Source organism: Sardina pilchardus, chromosome 21, assembly GCF_963854185.1.
Source record: "Sardina pilchardus chromosome 21, fSarPil1.1, whole genome shotgun sequence".
NCBI lineage: Eukaryota > Metazoa > Chordata > Actinopteri > Clupeiformes > Clupeidae > Sardina > Sardina pilchardus.
The window spans coordinates 22,920,179-22,932,747 of record NC_085014.1 but is presented as its reverse complement, the minus strand read 5'-3'; the positions used below and the strand labels follow the sequence as shown (position 1 = coordinate 22,932,747).

At 46.1% G+C, this 12,569-nt stretch overlaps 1 protein-coding gene across 1 annotated transcript in view; it reads left to right on the top strand.

Moving 5' to 3' along the window:
- Window positions 1–12,569, top strand: part of LOC134069103 (protocadherin alpha-C2-like) — a 166,464-nt gene that overhangs the window by 63,353 nt on the left and 90,542 nt on the right. The window lies entirely within an intron of this gene.

Genomic DNA, 12,569 nt, shown 5'->3' with positions numbered 1-12,569 from the left:
ACTGCCTGCTGTCCTCATCTATCTTCTGTTCTCAGCATCAGACATGGCGCTGTTGTCGTCTATGTGTTTTTTTTTTTATTCCAGAGGATCTATAGTGGTCACTGTGGCTGACATCAGGTGTTAATCCCATCCTGGAGCAGTGCTGCTGAGATGACAATTTATGTCGATTCACAGTAATCCCCCGCAAATGAGATTTCTCGAGCTCACGCACAGAATGAGAACGACAACACTGGGGTGAAAAAAGGGTAACCATCCGAAGGATTACTTTTCAAGATGACATTGACCGAGGCAGTCTTCAGAAGCAGCCGCTGAATTTGATTTCTTTTTTGCTTTGTTTTATTTTATTTTTTTTGTTTGGTCTGTGTCGTTCATCATTTTATAATCCTACAGAACTTTTTGCTTTTTTTTTTTTAATCCTGGGCTCGTCTCTCTGCATTGTGTTACTAATCTTGCTCTGCCAAGGACATGGCATCTGAGGACACTGGAGTCCTTTAAATGACACTTTCTTGTCATAACCCCCCCCCCCCACCCGTGGGCCGACCTCAGTCAGTTGCAGTGAAAAGAAAGAGCTCCTCTCTAAAGGCATCACTCTTCAAAAGAACGCCACTTTCCCTCTCAGGCATGAGTACTTGCACAGAGCAGAAAATGAAGCACTCCTTTTAGTATGCACATGCCATCCTCTCCTCATCATCCCTCTCCACCTTTAAACAAATCGAGTAAAGGTGAATCTATTGTTCACATTGGGCCTGCCTGTGCTGTTGTTGTTGTTGTCGTCGTCGTCGTCGTTGTTGTGGCTGTGTTGTCTTTCTCCAGGTGTTGGGCTGATAATCTGTGCTGAATGTGAGCCGGTGTCCCTCGGTGTAGCCAGCACAGCGGAGCGGGATTAGGCCGTGAGTGTAATAGTGTGGGGCGTAATTCGACTTCGGGAGCCTCGTAATGCGATTAGAGGCAAATCATCTTAATGGCATCATGAAGGGGAGAGTGAAAACTCCTCTCGCAAAAGAAACGACAAAAGCGCCGCGCCACTCTTCGCCGGAGCGCGCTGACGAGCGATGTGCCAATCTTCACGAAAGCGCGCTGACGAGCCGCCCGGAGAGAGTTCTCCACCTTCTCCACTCCCTCCTCTCCTCTCATTCTGCCATTCACTGTCTTCGTTTTTCTCCGTCCGTGTCAGCTCCTCTCTCTCTCTCTCTCCCCCTCTCTCTGTCGTTCCTTCACCCTTGTCTTTCTATCCTGTTCTCCCTCCTCTGGCTTTAACCTGGTGCCCTATTTTCTCTCAGCTCTGTAGCGCATGTCACTTTGATGGTGCAGGTGTGTGTCGGTCGCCCTCATATCCATGGGAAACACTCCCAGCCTTTGCTCATGTGTGCAGAGATACGCTGGCTTATCTCTGGGTTCCTCTGTGACTCTCTCTTTTTTTCTTTTTTTCTCTAATCTATTCCCAAAATGACATAGTGGGATTAAAAAGAAAGAAGCTTTTGATGGTGCATGAGTTAAGATGAAATGGGGCCCCTCGTGATTAAGTTTTGATGTGGGGAGTGAAAGATGGTGTTCTCTTTGCTCAGGGGGAACATGGACCAAGTAATAGTGTGTAAAGAACAGAGGGGTGGAGAGGATGCACATAGAGAGAGAGAGAGAGAGAGAGAGAGAGAGAGAGGATGTAATAGAATGGCATGAGAGTATAGAGAGACTCACAGACATGAAGAAAGAGTACATTTAGTCTGAAGTAGCGAGAGAGAGAGAGAGAGGAAACTAATGAGGAATGGGATGGCATGGGAATAAATAGAGACTCACAGACACGAAGAAAGGGTGCATTCAGTCTGAAGTAAAGACATGCAGTGACAGACAGAGTTGGAAAGGGATGGAGTGAGAGAGACATAGAGAGAGTGAAACGAAAGGGTGCTGTCGTAGATCACTGGTTTATGAATGACCAACACAATTGGGTCACATTGACTACATGCAGTCATCTAAGGATTTAAAAATGGCTATGTACTGTATAAATATATTGCGATATTGATATTGTTGCCTTAGCGAAGCCTGTTGTGAAATGTTGACCACTGTTTCTACCTGCGAATCATCAGCTAATTCATTTGCAGACAAGGACTCCGACTGACTGTGAATTGTGTTTAGGCCAGGAATTAGCTTTGAATTTCATTTCGATTTGTCAGTCTCTATGCCAAATTATTGATGCGCCTAGTTAACCCTGATTTCTTGTGTTCTATAATTAATTATCAGGAAATTGGTGGATGGATGTTCCCTCTTCCAGGCAGGGAATGTATTGCAGTCTATTGCAGAGCATAAGGCTATGTTACTTCCAGAAAAATGGAACAGTTGAGAGCTCAAATCATCAAGGGAGTGTGATGTTTTAGTTAATAGTTAAAAGAATGATCAACACTTTACTACTGGGTCATTCCATGTAAAAATCAGATAATGTTGTTGCTGGTCCATTTCAACAGCCATTTTTGGGATTATTTCTGATTTGGCGCAAAATGACTACTGTTGTTGAGTAAGGTTACTAATGATTTTGTCAACGTGGGTCTACTTGCTTACTTAGTGTTATTTTCTAGGCAGTCTCCCATCCAAATACAAACCAGGCTCCAAAGTCAACAGCAGTCATGCTTTTACATTGTGGTGATGCTATGTAGCACTTGGAAGCAGTGAGTAGCATTCTGTGTATGAAAGGTGCTACACAAATATAGCTTCTTATGTAATGTTCTTTTCTGACTCGCTTCTTAAGGTCCTACATGCCAACTGATTCTCCTTTTCGCCCCATTTGATTGTGTGGTTTAGGATTCTGAAGGAACATTTTTGGCTCTGAGATTTGAGGCTCTCTCTGATTTGCACTCAGTATATTTTGCACTCATGATAACCCCACAACCTTACGTTTGTTTTCCTGCTCTTCTGTTGCTATGCCTTGTGATTTAATGTCCATGTTTTTTAATTGATTCTGCTGATCTGCCATAGTGTGTTTTATGTTGATGTTGTGTGACATGCTACAGTCACATGTGTGATGATGATGTTGATATGAGTGGCATGCTACAGTCACATGTGTGATGATGATGTTGATATGAGGGACATGTTATAGTCACATGTATGATGATGTTGATATGCGTGACATGTTAAAGTCACATGTATGATGATGATGTTGATATGATGGACATGTTATAGTCACATGTGTGATGACCTCACTAATCGATGTCTTCCCACTTGTTCTCTCCTTTCCCTCCTTGCTTGTCGTTGACATGTGGCTGCCCTGCATAGGTGAGTACTGTCACATCTCCTATCACAGTAACAGACACTGAGACCAGAGAATTTCTCAGAGCTTCGCTACTTTAAATTTAAAGGAGTCTTCAAGAGAGGCAGACATACACATAGAGAATATGTTGTGTATGTTGTGGCTGAATCTTGTCAAATAATTTATTTTTGAAAGGATCAGCTTCTGAGTGAAACTGAACTGAAAAACGAACTCTGATAATTCTGAGGTCTCTACACACGTTTTCTACCATGCATGCACTACTGTCTAAAAGTGACACTTCCCAAATGCATACACACAATGCCAACACCCAAACGACTTTCTCAGACATCACCTAAATTACATTTTCTCACACAACATCTATCCTCTTCCAACGCCACCCATTGTCAACACTGACTGAACCGACTCTGCATCACACAGAGCTTGACCTCACACAGCTTCTGTACCCAAGTGAAGTGAAGCCTCTGAACATCTCTCCGCACGTCTTTGACTCTCTCCTCCTCCGGCTTCAAACCGGATGCTCGGCCCAAAAGGCCCCCGTGCCTCACGTCGCCTGTATTATTTAGTGCCTTGCCTGAGTAAGTGGGTTGAGGCCGCAGCGCTGAACTCAAGGTGAGCCGGATCTGCCAACCCGCGCTGCTGCTGCTGCACCGCTGCAGGTCTGGCCTTCCCTAAGCCATATTTGGACATCAGCGGGCGTCATGTGATGAATTGCGTCCATAGTAGGTCATAGTAGCATTAGTATTGACAATAGATTTATGTGTGTGAATGTGCGCCTGCGTGCCTGTGTGTGTGAGTGTGTGTGAATGTGTGGGTGTGTGTGTGTGTGTGCGTACGTACGTGTGTGTGTGTGTGTGTGTGTGTTTTAGTGTGTGTGTGTGTGTGTGTGTATGTGTGTGTGTAGTACAGCTGCGTCCATACGTGATGAGAGTGACTCAGTAGTACGCTGTGCCTCAGGGGCATATTGAAATGGTTCCACCCACTAACCCTAAGAGAAATCCATATTCTGCAGCAGGATGGGTAGTGGTGTGCTGGTGCTGCTTGTGTAGACTAAGTGCCTCACATTCACACAGCTAGACCGTGTTCCCAAAGAAGAAGGTTTATGTTGGACCCACCGTGTTGAGTGGAGAGAGTGATATAGCCATACTTCTGATTTGGCAATTGAAGTGTAGTAGTATATGATTAAATAAAGTGTGTGTGTGTGTGTGTGTGTGTGTGTGTATGCGTGTGTGTGAGGGAGAGAGAGAGAGATGGGATGTATTGTCTTGCGAGCAGGCTGCTGTCGACGCCATGAGGAGGGGCGGTGTGCTCAGGGGTGACACGGCTGATTCTGTTATCTGATAGCCGGGACGGGGAACATTATGAGACCATCATTTCATTTCCCTCAAGAGCGGGGTGCCACCGCATCACCGGGGGAGAGATCTAATACTCCTGTGTGTGTGTGTGTGTGTGTGTGTGTGTGTGTGAGAGAGAGTGTGTGTGTGTGTGAGAGAGAGAGAGAGGTGAGATATGGGTAATATGTAACAGTGAGGACTCCATTGTCTGCACCACAAAGCATTGTCTGATTCTGGTCGTGATGAGCGACTCAAAAATGGTAATCTCCCCCTGGTGGCGAGTGGTCGTACCTGACCAGGCTGCATGCGCGTGTTGGTAGGTGGGTGTGTGAGTGGGTGTACCCATGTGCGAGTGTGTGATGTGTGATGTGGTGGGGGAGGGGGAAGTCAATGTGCAAATTGGATTTGTGGGTGGAGTAGAGGAGAGAGCAGCTGTATGTGAGCGCAAATTGTATGTTGTTTGTGTGTGTGTGCGCTTGTGTGTTTGTGTGTGTGTGGTGTGGTGTGGTGTGGTGTGTGGAGGTGTGTGCTTAATGACTTGCATGTTTTTAAGCTAGTGTGTCATTATTGATCAGGGTCAGTGGGTCTTGTCCCATAAGCTTGAAAACAGCACAGATAAGGCTAACTGTGTTACGCTTCAGGGTGTGTGTGTGTGTGTGTGTGTGTGTGTGTGTTTGTCTCTGTGCATTTCAAGAGGAGATTTATCTTTATTGTGTCCTTGTGGCTACCCTGTCCTTATTCCCTGAGGATTTATGAATTGGGAATGGTCCTGGTGTGTCACTCGCGCTCAAAAGGGAGGAAATGTATTTATCATGCTAAAAGCCCCCGCTGTACTGGAGGATAAAGCACCAACGAGAGGATCTGATATATGTTCATTCAGTGGTCACTTTCTTTGTCACCAGGCTGTGCGGAAACAGCCAATCCCAGACCTTAATGTAGCCCCCAGGCAACACCAGAGCCAATCAAAATGCTCCTGGCAGCTCAGAGCTTCATGGATAACCAATTAGCAATGCCACATCGATGGATTTTAGGAGCGAATCAGAGAAGGTGCTGCAGTCTTGTGTAGCAGCCTGACTGTTCTAGCAAGAGCCATCACAGCCCCAGTTTCTCATTACTTATAGAGCGTTTTTATGTGATTAAATTACGTAAATAGAAGCACGATTTTATTGTTGCTGAAATCAATTCTCTTTTTTCTCCAATCTCCTTCCCTCTCTATAAACAAACACATACATAATCATATTCACACTCCCTCACTTACTCACACACACACACACACACACACACACACACACACACACACACACACACACACATACACCTATCGAGAGTAAGAAATACTCTTTTTTGACACACATACAGTATGTATTTCTGACCTTTACTGGGTGGTTATTTCTTGCATATGAAAAGGTGCACATCTCTCTTTCTATCTCTCTCTCTCACTGGTGCCTCTGTTGCGTGCTCACACACACACACACACACACACACACACACACACACACACACACACACACACACACACACACACACACACACGCACATACGCACACACACAGGCACATACGCACGCACACACGCACACATAGATTTTGCTTGGGCTCAGCATTAAGCTCTGTGTCGGCTGTTGCGTTTGTCCGTGCCAGGTTTTTTTCCATCTCCTGGTTGTTTGTGAAGCGGCCGGTGTGCCCCATGCCAAAACATGATCCCGCGCATGAGACCTCCGAGGACACAGCGGCCACCAATTCTCTTCTGCCGGAACCAATCAAAACAGCACAAGCCCCGTGGCCCTGCGTAATGATTTCAGTTTTGTCCACATCCAGGTCACTCGTCCCTGTTTATGTCCGTTTTTGGAGATGCTGTTTTTGTTCCCACATTAAATTGGTTGAAATTTAGTCTCGTAGAAAGGACACAAAAAAGGCCACACACAAAAACACAAATTTTTATTTATGGCAGTTAATAAGCAGTTACACATATTTTGCTTCTGTTGCTAAAGCTAAGAAAAATGTTATAATAATGTTGTTATTGCATATGATAGAAAGGACCAATAGTGTGACATCAAGTTGAATGAGGGAACGTTTTGGTCTCACAACCACTATCAACCCCCGTCGGGCTATATATGAGAAGGGGTCAGTCTTCGCATGCCTGGCCTGTGGACAGTGTTATGAGAATGGGTCAGTCTTCACATCCCTGGCCTGTGGACAGTGTTATGAGAAGGGGTCAGTCTTCACATCCCTGGCCTGTGGACAGTGTTATGAGACTTTGGGCAGACGGGCGAACATGTGGTGGCTCACCATTCTGCTCTGATCTGGATTAGTGTACACTATGATGAGGTGGCCTGTGTCTCTGGATGCAGCCGTCTCTAGTGATGTTTCCACCGGGGAGGCGTGTGAGCAGGCCGTGTAATTATGATGCTCACATGTAGTCTTCAAGTGTTGTGTAGCTCAGGACTTTGGTGTGGTGTGTGTTTATTCAGCTCCTCTCTCACGTCAGTAGGTGGAATTACTTGCTGTCCCTGCTGCCATAGTGCTCTCTCTCTTTTTCTCCTGTCCTCTCTCTCATCCCTCTTGCTCTCTCTCGCTCTCGCTCTCTCTCTCTCTCTCCCTCTCTCTCATATTATGTCTCTTTCTCTCTGTGTGTGTGTGTGTGTGTGTGTGTGTGTGTGTGTGTGTGTGTGTGTGTGTGTGTGTGTGTGTGTGTGTGTGAGCATGCTCTCAGTTTAGGGTGCATCTCTGTGTCCTGATTTCCATGCCAATGCGTTAGCCACACCCCTGTCCTAGTTACTTCAAGAACGGGGGGAATGTATGTGCAGATTTGGAAATAAATGATTAAGTGTTAGTTGGATTAACATTCATGGAGCAATTTCATCTTCCTCAAGACGTTTACTCTCTCTCTCTTTCTCTCTCTCTATCTCTCTCTCGCCCTCTGTGTGTGTGTGTGTGTGTGTGTGTGTGTTTGATCAGCCTCTCCCATCCTGATTGGGAAGGAGCTGCATATGGTGAGGTGTATTCTCTGCCAATCAAAAATACATTAAAGGCAGACGATGCATATTAATAGGATTTATAAACACTCGTGTGCTCATTATAATTTTAGAGGCGTTTAATGAACTTTCTCAAGCACAGGCAGATGTGACTGAGTGTGGGTACGCGGTGTACTATGTCTGCATTCAGACATCAGCTTGTCATCTGCCTTTAGAAACAGTGCAAGGCATCGGTGTGTGTGTGTGTGTGTGTGTTTATGCTGTGCCTCATTAAATGCACAGCTATGGCCAAACTCTCAGTTCAGTGATTCTCCTCATATCACTGTGTGTGTGCGTGTGTGTGTGTGTTTGTATACAAGTGTGTATGTTTATATACATACATGTATGTGTGTGTTTATGCTGTACCTCATTAAATGCACATTGCCATGGTCAGACTCTCAGTTCAGTGCTTCTCACACCACTGTGTGTCTGCGTGTGCATGTGTGTGCGCGCGTACACATGCGTGTGTCCTAGCTGAAGGGGGGAAGGAAGGAAGCGTATGGATAGAGGCGGCTCGGCTGCAGTAAGCCAGTGAGCTCCTCGCCTCCCTAACCCAGATTACGGGTGTGGTGTGTGTGTGTGTGTGTGTGGTGTGGCATAGTGTGCCAGGGCATGGCATGGCATGGCAGGGCACGGCGTGCCTCTGAGGTCAGCATGCGGAGAGGGGCATTCGCTGTGTGTGTGGGGGGGGGAGGTGACGGCCCTCGTGTTGCTCATGTCAGACTAACTCTCCGTCACCCAACACTAATGTCGTGTGTGTGTGTGTGTGTGTGTGTGTGTGTGCGAGAGAGAGAGGGAGGCTCATTCAAAAAGAGCACATTGCCCTGCTTTTTAACTGCTGTGATGAACACTACGTGAGGCCATTCACAAAGTCTGCTCGCTGTATGCGTGCATTATTTAAAGATGCGTCTCTTGGCATGTTTGCTTTTGCCATCAGCCTGAAAGCTTGAAAGCTTCCACAGGAATCTATCCGCCGCCTTGTCAGGGCTCTTGTGTAAACAATAAGCAGGGTGTATTGCCCATAAAGCTGACAGAATGTATCGGGCAGGTGCGTGAAGCATTTCGCAAACCTGCAGCGTAGCTCACATCAGCGTGAGAGAGGCTGCCGTGAATTAGAGATAATGTTCTTTGCATCGCACCGCAGCTAATCCATTGGTGATTAGGAAACACACACACATACACACACACACACACACACACCCTATTTCTACTCTCCTCTCTTCATTATCTCTCTATCTCCCTCTCTCTCTTTCTTTCTTTCTGTCTTTCTCGATCTCCATCTGGCTCCTGCTTCCTGCCTCACCTCTGCTTCTGGGGGAAGAGGAGGCATCAGCCACCACCCCCACCACTGTAATGAGGTTGCCATGGCAATATGTGCTCTCCGCAGCAGAGAAGGAGAAAGGGAGAAGGGGAGGGGAGTGGGGGGGGCTTTCTCCTTCATGCGCTCTATCTCACACATCACCCCTCCCCCGTCTTGCTCCATGTGCTGCACTTAGGCTACACACACACACAAACACATACTGTATACACACATGAACACACACACACACACACCACACACACATGAACACTCTGCACGCCCCAGCACACTAACAGCCACATTGGGCAACATGGCCACACTGGGCACTAAAAAAAATCTTTATTTGGAATGTACACTTACAGTGGTACATGATCACTTCATCCTGACACAGTGGCTTTTAGCACTCTCATTTAAACCTGATACACACACACACACACACACACACACACACACACACACACACACACGCCTTAAACCAACCCCCAGTCACAAATCCCTCTCTATCAAACCAGCGTGTGAGATGAGGACTCTCCCTCCACACAGGAATTCACACATGCAACTCACCCCCTCTTGTGTCCAAACCCCTCTAATGCGCAACCAGCACACAAATAATGCTCCTTAGAACAACATGATTTAAGTTTATCAACAAAATGATGATAGCACAAGGTTAGTGTTGAATCACTTCATCTTGGCTACTGCTTTTGTAGTCCTGTAATCTCTGCATTTGGCCTCAGTTAACCTCCAAATTAAAAATGTACCATGTTTAGTCTTTCAGCCCTATGGACATGGAGCTGAGATCAAAAGCTGTTTGTTTGTTTATATTTGTACAAATGCCTCAGAAGGCCTGTGTGGGTGGTGAAAGAGTTTCACACTTTTGCACATTCATTAAAGAATATCTGAGAGTAAAGGACACAAGTTTTTTGTTCCATTAAGTAAGGGGTATGTTGTGACACTAACACATACAAGTATTTGTACAGAGGTAAACTTTGTGTGTGTGTGTGTGTGTGTGTGGCGAGCTCATGACTGAATTTGTGTGTTTATGCGCGTTATGTCCAGTGATGTGTGTGTGTGTGTGTGTGTGTGTGTAGCGAGCTCATGACTGAATATGTGTTTATGCCCGTTATGTCCAGCTATGTGTGTGTGTGTGTGTGTGTGTGTGTGTAGCGAGCTCATGACTGAATATGTGTGTTTATGCGCGTTATGTCCAGCGATGTGTGTATTTGTCCTGCAGTGAAGCCTCGCCCATAGCTCCCCCTTAATCAATCCTCTGCAGGACACACTGGGCATGCCCAGAAAAAACGTATGGTTTTCTATACAGGGGTGCTGATGGTTCTGGCTGTCTCCGGTTACCGCCGCAGTGTAGTCTGACATCCACTGTTTCTTACTGTACACACACACACAGAGACAGACAGTGTGTGTTTGGTTCAGAGAAAGCAATGTGGTTACTGTACCACATGTGGCCTCATTTGAACAGCACTGTAATGAACTTCAGAGTCTGGCATGCATGAATGAATCATTCCGCTTTGTCTAAACTTGCCTCGCCTCGCCATTGTGTGTGTGCGTGTGCATGCGCGTGTGTGTGTCTGTTAGTGTGTTCGTTTGTGTGTGTGTGTGTGTGCGTGTGCACCTACAGTAGAGGTGTGCCCATGCATGCTTTATCAGCACTGCAGCCTGACCAGCAGAACTGATTTTGAGAGTTGTTGGCATATTCTGCATAGTCCAGCAGAGAGAGCGAGAGAGTGAGAGAGTGAGAAAGCGAGAGAGTGAGAGCGCGAGAGAGCGAGAGCAGAAAGAAATTTCATGTCCTGGGTGTGGGCTATCAGCCTATCACTAATCTTCCAGTCTGCACACCTCTGCCCTATCTGGCTACGTACTGAATGATAGCATAGCACCCTTTTAATGAGAGCTGAATTCAAAGAAATGCTTTAACTCAACAACAAACAAACTTAAACAAACTTCATATCATTACCGGTATATTTAACTTACTCCTCATCTATGGAGTGATGTCATTTATTGTTAGCCACAAAACACACTGTATTTAAATGTGCAGACAGCTAGTTGTATAACCACATATTAGGTGGGCTTGTTTATGATTGTTTAATTTATCTGGCTACAGTAGTATGGTTATGGTAGTTAGGTTGACCCAGGCCACTTGTAGGGGCACTATCAGGATACTCACGTGTCTTCTTTTCATGGGGTGTTTATGACTGTTATCAGTCAGGGAATTTGCAGCATAAATTATTTGTTGACTCAATCCAGCCAATTTACTGTGTTGCTTTTGACTAATATAAGTTATGACATTGTGACAATGTAGACACTGTACGTTGCCTTAATGTAACCCAGGCAAAAGTAACAAGATTACTGGACTTGGTTAACTGTCATTTCTAGTGTGTTTGATTCAGCAGAGGACCCACACTCTATTTTGGCTTTTGTAACTCATTCTCTCTCGTTACCATGATGTGAGCTGAAGCCACAGTTGTAGGTACGTGTCTTTGTATGTCTGTGATGATTAGACTGCAGCTGGTTCTTACTCAGTGGCCTGCAGTCATGTAAAGCACACTATGAACCCAACCCATCTGCTGAGTTAATGAAGTGCACACACAAGAATATGGCAGCACTTGAGCAACACTGCTTCCAGTATATTGCACTAACCGTGACCCATAACCTAGCGCCACTGATGCTAGAGCTCCATCAGGTTGCATTGGACGCCCTCCTCCTCCCACCTGAGAAAGTGGTGGGACGGAGCACAGATGGGTGTGATAATCTGGCCCTAAAAGCTCGCGGACAGATGACGGGGGTTTATCGAGGCACCCCTCTGTTCCCACCCCGTCGGACTGCTCTGAGGTGACCTGGCACAGCCGTCTTTTGTTGTTGGCACAGGGGGCAGGGAGGTGAGGGTGGGGGAGGGAGGGGGCGGGAGGACAAGGCGATTAGTGTGCGTGCTGATGGTTATGATTATGAATATTTGAAATCATGTTCTCTGATGAATGCAAATTGGGACAGGAGCCCCAGCCTGCCGTGCCTAATCCCGGGATTACACCCGGCGCAGCGTCGGTAAACCCATAACCGCAGGGTCCGGACATTTAGGAAATATGATGGAGGGTGCCGGAACTCTCACAGCTGCGGTGCTATACTGTGCTGCAGCGCGTCGATGAGGAGGAGAGCGAGTGACACAGGCGGATAGCCATGGCCTACTTTCATACCAGCAATAGCATTTGTGCCTCTAACCTTTCATTCAGTCAGAGAGAGAGAGAAAGAGAGAGTGTGTGTGTGCGCATGTGCACTACACATGTGTAAATGTGTGTGTGCCTGTGTGTGTGTGTGCGTGCATGTCTGTGTGTGTGTGTGAGAGAGAGAGAGAATGAGAAGATAAGCTCAGAGAAGGGAGGTTGTGGGTAAATGAGCTATTTTTAGAGCTGGCTCCTTTAGAGATGTATTGGGTCAATAGCATGCATGTTATGTGTGACTAATCAGCTCACAACATCCTCCAAGTGCCTTCCATTAAAAACATCATATAAGACATACAATCAGTTGGTTGGGATACTTCTTGGTTTGGTTCATTATAGACTGTGCACATAACAGTCATTTGATGATGGCTGTGGTTAATTCAGCATCCTAGATTAGTTTGAGTTCATATTTTTATGTATTTGCAACAGTAACCAAATGTGG